Raw genomic sequence first — 15,276 nt, 5'->3', positions numbered from 1 at the left:
ACTTACAGCCTGAGGCAAATCTTTCAGTGGGACGCCACTTCAGCGATTTGCGTCTCCAAAAGTCCAGCGGTACCTGGTCACCCATCCAAGTGCTAGCCGAGCCCATAGCTGCTTAACTTCCGTGATCGGGCGGTAACCAGTGTTACCAACGTGTCAAGGCCAGTAGAAAGTGCGAATATCATTTAGATCTGTTAAAGACAATTTCTGCATATCCTACATAAATTGAAATGAATGTTTGTGTCATCCTTGCTGAACTGCAGAAAGCTTTATACCTTGCATCAATTATGCATTGCGTGAACTGTTCAGTTGAGGCAGTTTGCTGTCATACAGGATTCAGCCTGAAAGAATGATATAAAACGTAGAATGTCATGCAGAATTAGTAGTATTTGTTTAGTGTTTGTAGTTGGGCTAACTACTGAAATGTTACCGGTGTAATTGGAAGAGGTGTAATTTTACTGAGGACTTCGGATGGTATGTGAGACCCCATCCACACTGAGAATCCGCCTTATTACTTGGAAGGTCCTCTATATCCTGAGGGAATTCGGCATCAATGATAATCAGCACCTGAAAATGAAGTGTTGCCTGTATGTGTGTGTGTGTGTGTGTGTGTGTGTGTGTGTGTGTGTTTGTTCTGATCACACATACTGCAAAAAAATAATTTGGTGCCTTTTGTGGTGATGTGGATATTATTGTTTTTAATGAAGAAAATAAATAATTTCTGTGCCTGTTCCTGTTCATATGTCCATCCTAAGCTAAGCTTTAAATAAAATTCCCAGTTGATTATTTCAATATTAATTGAACTATTTGCATTTTAATGGCTTTGCCACTTCAGTCATGGGAAGTATCACCATCCACTCCCTTGTGTATAAAAGCGAATTTCTGAAGTGTGTAGTACAGTGCTGTGAGTTTTGCGTGCAGCAGTTTTTACAACTGCATTTTTGCTTATTTATTGCTCATCTGTGCCAAAAAACGCAGTGAGTAAAAAACAGAAAAAATGTGAATTAGAACTTTTTTAAATATTGCAGTATTTCCTGAGATTTTCCTTGTCTAATTCTACAGATTTAACTAGCTTTGTAGGCGCCCTGAGTATAGGCTACATGCATTTGCGACACCACAGACTTTGAAGGTTCGGCCAGAGAGTGCTAATTTTTGTCGGCGATTGCATTCTACATCTTGCTTCCTTAATCAGTTATTCTGCAGTATTGTAAAAACATATTTCAGACCTATAAATCTGTTAGGAGCAATAAGGACTATTACATAGGAAAATATAAACAGAATGTCAGCATGATTAAAACTTGTTTTGTATTTAATATTTAGAGTAAGAATACCGAAGTCTCAGTGTTATAAAATCTACAAATGAAGCAGTAGAAGACAAATGCATCCTAGTTTCCGTTGGTCAGAATACAAAATAAAAGATTTTCTTGAATGTGCCGCAACTACATTATAAATAGCTCTACATACACGCAGCATTATGTAAAATGTTTGATTATATATATTGCAGCTGAAAATAGATATTTGAAAAGAATAAAGATCCAGAATTATTGCTGCGAAAGGTGGATATACACTGTACTAGTGCCGACATTGTGCATGCTCTGTTGCCTGTGTCTATGTGCCTGTGGTTCTGTCAGTGTGATCATGTGATGTATCTGACCCCAGGAATGTGTCAATAAAGTTTCCCCTTTCTGGGACAATGAATTCACGGTGTTCTTATTTCAATTTCCAGGAGTGTAGGTTAGGCTTCATGAGTCTTAAATTACGTGTGGACATTCAGAAAATAATAATAAAAAAATGGTTCAAATGGCTCTGAGCACTATGGGACTTAACATCTATGGTCATCAGTCCCCTAGAACTTAGAACTACTTAAACCTAACTAACCTAAGGACAGCACACAACACCCAGCCATCACGAGGCAGAGAAAATCCCTGACCCCGCCGGGAATCGAACCCGGAAACCCGGGCGTGGGAAGCGAGAACGCTACCGCACGACCACGAGATGCGGGCGGAAAATAATAAAACGTAAGAAAAGTTAACTGGGGTGAAGAACAAAAAGAGGGAACTCAAAAAAAAAACCAACATATAATTGGAGTAAAGATGTACTTGCAACTCACACAGAGAAAAAGACTTGTCAGTGCATTGTAATATAAAAGTAAACTTCAGAATTTCCAAATATCACTGTCATTTTCTTCTTCACCCAAATACTGGGGATGCAGCTCTAGATGCTACTCTACCCTAAGCAAACCTCATCATTTGTACGCAACAACTGCAACCTACATCCATTTGGATTGCCTTACCTTGATCTCCCTCTACAACCCCGCCCCCCCTACCCCCCCTGTCCCACACAATTATCTGATCTATCAATATAATCTTCAGCATTCTTCTGTAATATTAGATTTCAAAAACTATTTTTTTACTCATTCCAAAACAATGAACTTTCAGATTGTGTAACCACCTATCACACCCAACACAGGCATTATAAGACTATATATGCATTTGGTAATGGCGGCAAGGCTTATCTATAGTATTGCCTCAGACAAGGTTAAGTTGCAAATTGGCACAGCCAATGAATGTGGAAGTGAAATGAAAGTTGTGGCAGCTAATTGATTTGATGTCTACATTCACGCCATACTTAACACATTGTTCATTATAAAAACTAAAACTATAGGGTAAACTGAGGAAGCCTGTATTGTAGAATATACAAATGCCTGCCAAGTGTTTTGGAGGATATACGTATCTTGTACCTAAACAATGAAACACAAACTTATGGGGAGGCCCTGAGCTATATCAGTTCTGGCATAGATGTGGAATACAGTGTCCATACCATATACCAGACGATACTGTTGAAGCGTTAGCATAATTTTTGGAAAAAATGATATTTTATTTTGAAAAATGGTCTAAATACAGGATTTTAATTTTTAGAGACAAATGTTGATGTACGTCCAAAGACACCAAAGCAATTTCATTTTCTTAATATGCTAAGACAGAATGACCCACATTGCTTTAATGACTCAAAAATACAGTTTTCCTGTCTTGATAATGTAATCAACAATGTTCACAAGAACCAGCAGGAACATGGATTGTTCTATAAAGATTGCTAGAGTGTGATAGTCGAACACCTCCTCAACCCCACTTCTCGATATCTAGGTTTTAGTGAGTGACTGATCTGTAGTGTACCCCGAAGTCTATGTTTGGCTGGAAGACAAACTATTTGGCTGTTAGTGCAAGTGCAATCTGTTATGTAACTTCTGCTCATAAGGGTATACGGATAAAATTAAAAACTAAAATGCCTGCATAACATTGCGACAAAAGGTGTATTAGACTTCTGAATGGCGAGAACATTGAAAACTACAGGATACAGCCAGGGGATAACAAAATATGATCACATCCTTGAAAATTCTTATCTTTAGCAGAATGCGTGTTCATTATTTATCATTACACTCAGGTACATTAAAGATCTGGTGCCCTAAGCAACTAAAACAATAAAGCTGCTTGTAGGAAATACACTCTCACGCCTGTGCATAAAGGCTCCCCACCTGACCTAGACAGTCTTGGAATACTGTTCACAATTTCTCAAGAAAAATAAAAAAAATTGTGATGCAGAGAACGGCAATAAACTTAAGGTTAAAAAGAAAATACAGGGTGGAAATCAAATTGGTCAAATGATGAATGAAAGATGAATACATCAATAGCTCTCAAAGCAATGTAGAGCTGTACGAAAGTTTCCCAGGATGGAGCTTGCTAGAAATAAGAAATCTATACTGTCTCTGAATGTGGTATCACTCCAGATGCTTTCAATTGTTTTTTTCATTACTGCTAGTGATTCAAATAATACTATTACAAATGAGAAACTAAAACTCACAAAATGCAGAACTCAAATAATGTTAACCATTTTCTGCAACATTTTGAACTCATGGTTCTTACCTTTAAATGCAAAGAGATTAAATTACCTCATAAGTAGCAAAGTTAAATGACTCAAAATCAGAGGGCGCATATGGTCTCTCCAATTTTGCAGTTAAATAAATTTTGGATGTTATAGCACATGTATTATGTTCACAAATTCATTGGATATTTAGAAGTACCTGCCAACTTCCATCCTTAAACTTTATAGTTGTTAAACCTCTACTAAAAATGGTGACAAGTCACATCGTAATAATTATCGTCAAAACTCTCTTGTACTCATCGTTTCAAAGGTACTAGAGTAGTGCATACAGCTCTACATCTGTGAACATCTATCAAAAAGTAATGTTCTCAGTGTCTCAGAGAGAAAGCGGGTGAAGATATTGTTTCATTTGCGCTGTACTGGTTTGAACGACTGTTACCTGCCAGTGCTATTCTGGTGGATCTTGTGTCAACGTACCAACTTATGCCGCCACTATGACCACAGAATTCGTATTTTGTGCTGCTGGCGAGAAGGAAAAACGAGAGCTCCAGCTTCGCTCGGTGGCAGCGCCACTGCCAGACGAGTGGTCCCTGCGTAACGCCGCCAGTGGGGCCTCGCCTTCTCTTGCTTGAGATGTGCTTGGTGAAGGTTCTGTTTAGAGCCCGATTTTGCATGACGAACATTGCGTCTTATCGGACTCTATCTGGTCTACTATTCTTCTGTTAATGTTCTCACATGCTCGTGTAATCTGGTGCTCTGCTCACCTCCGATGTACTTCTTGAAACTTCATGGCAGTTTAAAACTGTGTGCCGGGCCGAGACTCGAACTCGGGACCTTTGCCTTTCGCGGGCAAGTGCTCTACCAACTGAGCTACCCAAGCACGACTCACGCCCCGTCCTCACAGCTGCCAGTACCTCGTCTCCTACCTTCCAAACTTCATATAAGCACACACTCCGCTGCAGAGTGAAAATCTCATTCTGATGTACTTCTTTTCTGTTGTGATGTAGGTAACGAGCTGTAGGTGCTACAGATCTCAAGAAGGCATCTGAATGGGTTGGCCACGTAACTCTGCTTAAAAAAGAAAAGAAAATCTCTATATGCTCAGCTCATAACTGAGTGAGCGAAAACGAGTTCTGTGTTTGGATCTTTTCTATACGTAATCTGTGTAGATAACTTGTCAAGTATTGTGTTGCGTAAGCCCACACTGTATGTGGAAGCCACCACGTCTATTACAACTGGAAAAGCATCAAAGTAAAAATCAGCTAAGAACAACCAGTGCATAGTTTAGAATCAATGATCTGTATGTTAATCTTGAAAAAAAATGTAGATTTTTTCTCTTCAGTTTACATAGTAAATGTGGCAATGACTGTGCTTCTGCTAACATTCTCAGTATCATCTTGGCTCAAAGTGAACTTCGAAAAGTCATGTGGAATATCTATGTACAAAGTTAGTTTGTGTTATTTATTTCTTAAGTAAACTCAGATCCAATGTTAGCCGTAATTCTTAGTGTCAATATGCCTTTTTCTACAACCAGTTGACATATGGAGTTCTGTTGTAGGACAATTCGTGTTGGGAAAGAAAAAATTCTTAATTGACAGAAGATGGCTATCAGATGACTTTGCAGAGACTAAGTTAGAAGGTCTTTTAGACCATACTAAAAAAAAAAAACCAACAGTTATGTCGCTTTTAATTCTAAATTATTACATACACACAAACCAGAACCAACCAACCATAAGCTGTGGCGGTCTGTTCACCGATATGATACACCTACAACAGTAGACTCACATCCAAGCTGCCAGACTTAAAAAGTCCAAGCCAGTTACAGGCACTTGTGTTAGCAGGTACTGGTATTTAAACAAGTTGCCAGCACGGGCACGAAGTGTGGCACAAAGTGTGTTCAGATTCACCACTTGAAACTCACTTAGACAAAAGGCAGTCTAATCAACAGAAGGATTTAAAATGTGTCTCCAAAATTATATTGAATACTAATACTGTTTAACTTACGTTGTATGTGTAATGTGATGTTTCACAGACACATCATATTGTGATAGTAATTTATTTATTTATTAGTCTAAGAATCATCTAACAATGATATAGGATTTGTCATCATAATGCAAAAAAAAGAAAGAAACAAAAGAAGAGGAAAGGAAGGAAAAAAGAAGCTCCAATATACGTATTAAGAGAAGTGGTTGGCCATGACCTTGAAATGTATGTGAATTGATTTAGGAAGCTTCAAATCAGGATGGCCGGACTTAGTGACCTAAATCTTCCCAAACATTAAGCCAGTGTCTTAACAATAGCACAGCCTCATCTGGTTTGTCCCCTATTACGCAACATTCTTTATATCATACGCAGTTTGCACCAAATATATTATAATATAAAATGTAATTTTCCTGTGTATCACTACAAATGCCTGGTGGTGACTGCTGAGCCATTAACCTTGCTTCTCACTATATCTTTCTCGTAATGTACATATTTGTTTTTTTACATGTATGGGTGTAAGTACATGAAATGAAGCTTAACTGAACTCTTGATACTGGATGTCGGCTTTGTCCCGTGGCATATAGTTGTGACATGTGATGCAATAGATGTGCAAACCGGAGGAAAACAGAATACCGATATTTTATTCTTTTTTTCTTACTTTTAGAATTTAAGTTATGGTGACACGATTCATCTCTGGCATAGCCCAAGGAATACATTAAGTTGCAAAGTGACAATTTGGTTGCGAGTTAGTGAAGCCAAAGAAGATAATAGTTTAATTTGACTCGGGGAAACGGTATCGAATTGCACTTATATTCTTAAAGATAGAGGACTTTTATACCTAAAAATAATAACACAGAGGCAGTTTTTATCATTATTTGACTATTTATTGACTATTGATCATAATTACACATTTTGCGAAAATAAACTATCCATAAATGGCTCTGAGCTGCGGGGAAATGGAAGCAATGACAGCATACCTATAAGTTTTCTGATCAACATGATAACCTACACAATACTCACTACAAGTCGGTCTGTCATTCAGTTATTAATTCCTGGTCACATTCAGTGGCTTCCGACTGTTACTTTCAAATCTAGACTCTAACTAACTACAGATCAGTCTGTCGCTACATTTGAAATTATGAAACTCGAGTCTTGTTTCTTAACATGTTACTATTATACGGAGCCGAAGTCCCATGCTGTATTCTAGAGAGTATTTACAAGACCAAGACTACAATATAGACCACAAAACTTAGAGAATGCCACTGACTGCCTTGAACTTCTGCCAATCGGTATGCTTTTGATCTCCGGTTTTGATGCACAGACTTCCAGGACTGAGCGTTAGCTGTCTTTGGTGATAGTAACAGTGAGAATATTCGCTAGGAAAGATTTTGTTACTTGCAAAATATGCACACGTCGGTCCTTCAGATGGGTGGCGGCTTCCTTCTTTGATGGGATTAGCGTTTGCACCAGTTGACGGTGTCTGCGCTGGCGTGGTCCGCCAGCCATAACCCGGAGTTTCGCGTGGCAGCGACATTTTCTATAGAACATCTCCAAGCTACTCTTGCTCACCCGCATAGTGGGTGGGTGGCGTATTTGGTCGGCAGGCGGTCAAAGCGTGCATCCCCGCGTGCTTCGCAAGATAGATAACTTCGTAACGTGGGAAGAGCAAAATTCCACCTTTAGGACCAGCTTTGAAGCTTGCCGATGCCTCGCTGGGGCCGCTATTAAAAACGTAATCAACGTAGAGTATAGGAAGGAAATTAAGCCTGAATTACGACTGATCGGCGATCGCAAGCTATTGGAACGATGGCTTGCCGTTCGTCGGTAATCGCAACTTCCCGAATAAGATCAGTCTATTTTGCATAATGAGTGCCCCATTTTTGACACGCCATTTCCCACTGGCAGAGACTGAGGCGTTCATTTAGATTGGATTATCAACAGTTTTGGTGGCATCACGAGGGCAGAAGCGGTGAGCGCAAGTATTTAGTGACATTAGGGACGGAGGCTTCTTCAAATTAAGAATGGAATCGTCTTCGGAGACGCTTGAGAGGGGGACAGCAGAGGACATAAGTTGATAGACGCGTACTTAAAACACAATCACTCGCTGCAGTTTCATCTCACATCCGCGACGTTTAACTTTCTTAAGTTACGCAGCGACGTGGTAAGCGATCAGCACTCTGAGGCAATAGACGCACTTTGTTTTCATTTGGCGCTAATCGGTCACACTGTGTTCTTGACCCCTTACCAATGGCTTTGTTGTTGGGTTTTCTCGCATGCTTATCCTCCATCTTTATCAAATCGATGGACTTATCACGATCCGAAGGACCGCTCGATTAATTTTATGTAGACTTTGCACGAAGCTTTTTTCATCAGACTAATCTCCCTTCTTTTATGAGCCATACCACTTACCATAGCAGTTTAATGTACTTATTTCCATGAAATCAAGTCCTATACTCATGCCTTCTAAAAAGAGAATTTGTTTACTTTTAGCCGGCCGTTGTGACCGAGCGGTTCTAGGCGCTTCAGTCCGGAAAAGCGCGATTGCTACGGTCGCAGGTTCGAATCCTGCCTAGGGCGTGGATGTGTGTGATGTCCTTAGGTTAGTTAAGTTAAGTAGTTCTAAGTTCTAGGGGACTGATGACCTCAGATGTTAAGTCCCACAGTGCTCAGAGCCATTTGAACCATTTTGTTTACTTTTTTTGTCTGCTGATAATCTACATTCGACAAAATTGTCAATCAATTATAATGTTTCTGAATTCCTGTTGAATTCCAGCAGACATCTGTTTGAAATGCTGCTCTCGTATTTATTACTTTCTTCCTTGACTCACAGCTAACGGTCATATGTCAGGGTCAGCCTTCCCTTCCGTTTCCTTGTGTTTACATCATTACTGTACATTTGAATTGTGATTTTTATATCGAGAAGGGATACTCGGTGCATTTGAAAGGTTCGTTTAGTAAAGATAGCCATACCCCCAATAGCACAATGACAGTAACTTCTTTAATTTCATTTTGTCTTCAGGTTGAATTTCGATAAACATTATGTTGTTACTGACTACAGCCATATAAAGAAAATGTCACGATGCCACCATTTCAGTTTCGTCATCACTATCGGATGTTATTGACTTGCGATCACTTGGTAATTCATATAGTAGCGTGTCACTGGGTAGGTTTGCATCACGTATATTCAATGATTCTATTGCTGAGAATGGGAGCTGACTCTTTCTCGTCAGTACTTAGAGACTGAAACCAAACACGATTGTCTTGTTTAGTATGAAAGCTGAGTCGCAGTAATGACTTGCCACACACATTAGTACTTACGATCAACAAAACAATCAAATTTGCTGAAATGTATAATCACGAGAAATCGCCGTACAAGATTTATAGACAACGAAGGTCACAAGAGTCGTGAGCTACAACGGTGATGTCAGAGGTAGGAAAAGCGAGAAATGTGTCCTATTCTACACCGAGGTTTGGAGAGGACCGCTAGAGGTAAGCTGCTATCAGTAAAAGCCATGGTTCCACTATCACACCTCTGGCAAGCTAAGTGCAGAGTGGGCCACTGGAAATTACGCATTTTTAATTGGTCACACTGCTAAGATAAGCTGGCCTCGCGTAATCTACTACAGTTAATCAGACCCACATAATATGCCATTCAGTTCTGTATGGAACGTTGGCCAGTGCAGTGCGTACTGGGACAGTGGAGGAGTTCTATCCAGTCCAGAGGCCTGGTGCTGTCTAACTCACTATGCGCCGTGAAAGAGACCGCCATTTCCGGGTTCCAGACAGAAGGACAATATCCAGATGGATAAAGCTACGGCCCGAGACGGATTATGTGACCGATGTGAAGCATAAGGGACCGGAAATGATACTTCGAACACCGAAAGTTCTTGCAGCTCTGCAGCGAGGCACACAGTGATCCGCCTGTCGCCTTTCCGGAACGCTACAAATCCTTCCCACATCTTTGCAGACGACTGTTTCATCTTTATAAGCTGCTAGTGTCTCAACATATATGGCAGGAGGATAAAGAGATTATTCGCAATTTCTCCACAACATTAGTGGACAGCACTGATGAGGATAACTGATTTTTGAAAAATCTTGTGATGTCCGACAAGGGAAACTTTCATCGTAATGCGTTTGTCAATGAACAAACCTTCCGCTACTACTCGGACACGAATCCACTGCTCGTTCATCAAATGGACCAAAGGTTGCACCTGGTGTGCTAGTGGGGTGTCCATTGGAATCGTTGGGGCATTCAGGATGACAATTATTGAACTACATTAAAATGAAATCATAATAGATTCTGAACTGTTTGCGTTACGGTGTTCAAACTGCACGCTTGGCCGTAGGGCAGCATGTGTGGTTTGGCTTAGCGATAAAGCCTACTTTCATTTGGATGGGTTCGTCAGTACGCAAAATTAGCGCATTTTTGGGTCTGAGAATCTGTATTTCGTGATCGAGAAGTCTCTTCACCCTCAACGGGTGACTGTGTGGTGTGCAATGATGTGGTTCATGCAAGACGGAGCTCGACCCCATCGAAGCAGGAGAGTGTTTGGTGTCCTGGAGGAGCACTTTGGGGACCGCATTCCGGCTCTGGGGTACCCAGAGGCCGCTGGCTTGGGCCTCGATTAGCCACCATATTCCCCGGATCTGAACATATGCGACTCCTTCTTTGTGGGGCTATATTAAAGACAACGTTTACAGCAATAACCTCAAAATCAATGGTGAGCTGAAAACAGCCATTCAGGAGGTCATCGATAGCATCGGTGTTTCGACACTTCAGCGGGTCACGCAGAATTTCGCTAATCGTCTGTGCCACATCATCGCCAATGATGGCAGGCATATCGAACATGTCATAACCTAAATCCGAATGTCTGTAGTGACGTTTACGTGTTGCATGAAGTGTGTGCACGCCGTAGTTTGTAACTAATAACGTTTCTTTTCATGTAGTTCAATAATTGTCACCCTGTATTTTTTTAAGAGTACAGCGGCCAGCCAGTAATTGCCAATTCCGAGCGGTATTCGGTCTTGATTGTTTCATTCCAAAGCTGCAGGGACATAGCCGTCTAAACGCGATGTGGATACCTCAGGTTTCTTTATCTGCTGCCGGTTCTACAACTTTTATTATTACCTACACATACATATACCTATAGATGTATCTGCTTGTGCTGATTCATATAATTTTTCTTTATCTTGTGTCAACTTAATTGCATATACTTGTAAAGTAAATTCACTAAGCCATACGCTAAAGAAAATAAGCGGTTTCAGCAAGGTGGGGCTACAGTCCAAACAACCCGTAATTCAGTGACTAAACTGAGGCGTCACTTTTCTCACTGATTTTTCTCATGACTCGACCTTTCAGTCTCTGATATTTCCCTGTGAAATCAGGTCAGGCACCAAGTTTTTTCGGGGCGACTCTACGATACTCATGGAGTCGAAATCCGGGAAGAGATACAGGCCATTCCTCAAGAAATGGCTGAGAAAATATTGAAGAGCTTCCGCAAACGTCTTAAGCGAAGCATGGCCAACGATGGAAACTATTTGTGTGACGTACTGTGGAAGAAAAAACTTATGTTTAGATTTTCATGAATGTGAGCCACTGTCAACATCCTGGGAACCCACCTGGCACAAACCTTTTTCAATGCCAACACTTTCAGTATTCTGCAAACACTTCCTTCCCCTAGCCCAACGTAGCGTGACAATTCGTTCACTGTAATGCGTCTGTCAGCGTCTGTCAGCAGTCACCAATTCGTTAACTCTCTGCACACTGCCTGCAGTGTGTGCAGTACGAGGCCTGCCGCTGCGAGGACAATCCTCAATATTGCCGTGCCCGCTTTCATCACGTAACCTGCTTGCCCATCGACTAACTGTACTGCGATCGACAGCAGCATCTCCATACACCTTTTTCAACCTCTTATGGATGTTTCCCACTGTCTCGTTTTCACAGCTTTGGAATTCTATGACAGCACGTTGCTTCTGATGAACGTCAAGTGTAGCAACAATCTTGAAGACATGCTGTGACGGTGCCATTCACGGGAACAGGTTGAACTAAGTTTGAAGACAAGCGGGATGGATGTATCTACACACTGTGAAACTTTGACACATGAAGAATGAAAACTGCATTTTTACAAAAATAGTGAGCATTTCTTTTGGCTGTTTGTTATATTGAAATAGCGTAACTTATGTTGGTTTAAATATACGACGAACCTCATAATAAATAAATAAAAAAACGTTCTATTGCGAAACACTACACGGATCGTCTACAGGATGAACCTTAACTCCACCATAAAAAAAAATCTGTGACAGTTCATGGATATTTTCCCAGTTTGTTGGTATTATGAACCAATCGATGGCCCGTAACAGAGTAATAATTATCATTTATTCGGTTTGTTAATCCGGTTGCTACAGAAGGATGCTGAAGATTAGATGGGTAGATCACGTAACTAATGAGGAAGTATTGAATAGGATTGGGGAGAAGAGAAGTTTGTGGCACAACTTGACCAGAAGAAGGGATCGGCTGGTAGGACATGTTCTGAGGCACCAAGGGATCACCAATTTAGTTTTGGAGGGCAGCGTGGAGGGTAAAAATCGTAGGGGGAGACCAAGAGATGAATACACTCAGCAGATTCAGAAGGATGTAGGTTGCAGTAGGTACTGGGAGATGAAGAAGCTTGCACAGGATAGAGTAGCATGGAGAGCTGCATCAAACCAGTCTCAGGATTGAAGACCAGAACAATAATCCGTTTGCCTCCGTCTCTGCGAAAATACCGCCACGACGGTGAAAAAAAACCTGTAACATGCTAACACCAAAAGGTGCACCACAAAACACAGCGTAATAGAACCACCGTTTGATGCAAAACTATGGTTGGGTGGTTACCGCCGCACCAGAAACAGCTCAGCATAGCGTATTTGTGCCGCCCTTCTATTACTTTAAGTGAACTCACAAAATATTTTTTCAGTGTAATACAGGTACAATGATTAATGGTGGCAAGAAATCAAGTAAAATCAAATTACTTTGTAATGGGCGACTGGAAACTATGAGTCCCTTATTCCAAAATACTCTGAACGTATCCCTTAACAACTAGCGAAGTTTTTTCGGTGGTATTCTGGGTCAGAAGAACAGCGACTGGTGCAAACTGACACGGTAGGAGAAACAATTTGGGTCCCAGAGAAATGTAGGAAAATGAGAGGCAATAATGATGTTGCGATTTATCTAGTAAGAAATGTTGCAGAAAGACATATTGACATTTATAGCACTTGTAGTGCTGGAAAAAAAGCTAACAATCTTGATGCGATTAGGATTTTTTAATTCTGGAAGGCATAAATACAAGGAGTGGAGACCAGTTAGTGGATATTAGTATGGGGTGTCTCCACCCTTCGCCTTTATGACGGCCTGAACTCTGCTGGGGACATTTGCAGTGAGGTGTCTGAATGTACGTGCAGGAATGGCAGCCCATTCTTCCTCAAGAGCTGACACCAGAGGAGGTAGGATAATAGGCGCTGGGGTCTGTAGCGAAGTCGACGTTTTAACTCATCCCAAAGGTGTTCCATTGAGTTCAGGTCGGGACACTGAACAGGCCATTCCATTTCAGGAGTATTATCGTCTTCAATCGATTGCTTAACAGATGATAATTTGAGGCAGGGAAGATTTTCGTGCTTATACGAACAGTCATCGAATCAGAACTGTTCCTCTACTACACGCACTAGACAGTCTTGTAAAATGTCGTCATATCGTTTCGAATTTAGCGTGTTCTTGGACAAAATAAGGGCGCAGTACCCCGCGGTACGTGAGGCCCTGAAAGCTATGGAAATGAGCTTTTACCGTCATTGGCCGGGAGGCCCCTTGCGGGGCAGGTCCGGTCGCCTTGGTGCAGTTCTTATTACATTCGACGCCATATTGGGCGACCTGCGCACTAGATGTGGATGAAATGATGATGAAGATAATACAAAACACAGTCCAAAAAAAATGGTTCAAATGGCTCTGAGCACTATGGGACTTAACATCTGTGGTCATCAGTCCCCTAGAACTTAGAACTACTTAAACCTAACTAACCTAAGGACATCACACACATCCATGCCCGAGGCAGGATTCGAACCTGCGACCGTAGCAGTCCCGCGGTTCCGGACTGAGCGCCTAGAACCGCTAGACCACCGCGGCCGGCCAAAACACAGTCCCTGAGCGGTGAAAATCTCCGATCCTGCCGGGACTCAAACCCGGGCCCGTAGGACGGCACTCCGTCACGCTGACCACTCAGCTCTCGGCTTGGACAATGAAACCTATCAGAGTAACAGACCTACCCAGACTCTGTACCTGCAAATTACGCAGCGGAATTGCTATCTTCAAATGCCCTAACATAGAGATCACAAGGGGGGAAATTGCAATAATCCTACTATATAGTTACCCGTTCTATCAGTAGAATAAATCAGTGAATTGAAGAGAACTGCTCGTTTTCAAACAAAAATACGATTGAAACATGAAGAAATTATTTATTATATTAAACAATTACAAAGGACTGTTAACAACATTCTGCACAAACATGTTAATTACTGATAACAACTAACAAGACAGGCAAGCGGAGGGACGGCTACCATATTCTAGCTGCACATTAAACCATTAATCCAATATAACCCAACGATTAATTTAGAAGCTCCAGTGGTCGACTGAATAGCACGGCAGTGGGTACTAAGGCATGAAGTGGCATTAGCGGAGCTACGGGAACGGTATGCTTCCTTTCTAAGCATTAAATCCCATCTAGTGTGCTGTATACTCTCACCAATCCGCTGTGGCGGTAAGTCGGAGGACCACGGTGGTGGTGGAGAATCCGAGTCTCGCTCATCAGAACTCGGACACTTCCACGTGCCACGACATCTCGAACCACCCACCATCAAGCCAAGAGTGTTCCTTTCTCTTCCACTAGCTCGCGACTTGGTAGTTTTTGATAATCTGGCCGCAAACGCTAATCAGGAAAAATGTTACTCTTTTCCTCCAATAGCATGTCAGTGCCAGGTTTAACAAAGTCCCATCCCGCAATGTCGTTAGTCACGAGCCAATAAGAGATCTTCCTCGCTAGTTTTTCCTAGAAATTCCTGTCTGATGTCAGCTGGCGATGATGGATACTTCTGACTTTCCCAAGGACAAACTAACTTAACGTGTCCTCTGCGAGGTCCCTGTGCTCACTGAAGTTTGCCCCAGCATTCCAAGACTTGTACTTTTCTGCCATAAATTGTAGTGTTCCAGCAAGCACCTAAAACTTGCCCTTGGCCATCTCAAGAGGCGAGTCGTGCCTCATTCCGCTAACCCCGACTTAGTAAAAAGGACCGGTACGTTCCTTGAGCTTATGTCGGTGGCCACTCGGCACACGCAAGCCAGCACAAATCTCTGAGTGCCCCCAACACACCTGCAGCATTCAGATCAGTGTA

At 41.7% G+C, this 15,276-nt stretch overlaps 1 non-coding gene across 1 annotated transcript; it reads right to left on the bottom strand.

Moving 5' to 3' along the window:
- Window positions 1-4,682: 4,682 nt before the first annotated feature.
- Trnas-cga (transfer RNA serine (anticodon CGA)) lies at window positions 4,683-4,757 on the bottom strand. The gene has a single exon. It is a non-coding gene; the product is annotated as a tRNA-Ser (tRNA).
- Window positions 4,758-15,276: the final 10,519 nt, after the last annotated feature.

Source organism: Schistocerca cancellata, chromosome 3 (assembly GCF_023864275.1).
Source record: "Schistocerca cancellata isolate TAMUIC-IGC-003103 chromosome 3, iqSchCanc2.1, whole genome shotgun sequence".
Taxonomy (NCBI): Eukaryota; Metazoa; Arthropoda; class Insecta; order Orthoptera; family Acrididae; genus Schistocerca; species Schistocerca cancellata.
Note: the sequence above shows the minus strand (reverse complement) of the source record. Positions and strands in the feature narration are given on the sequence as shown.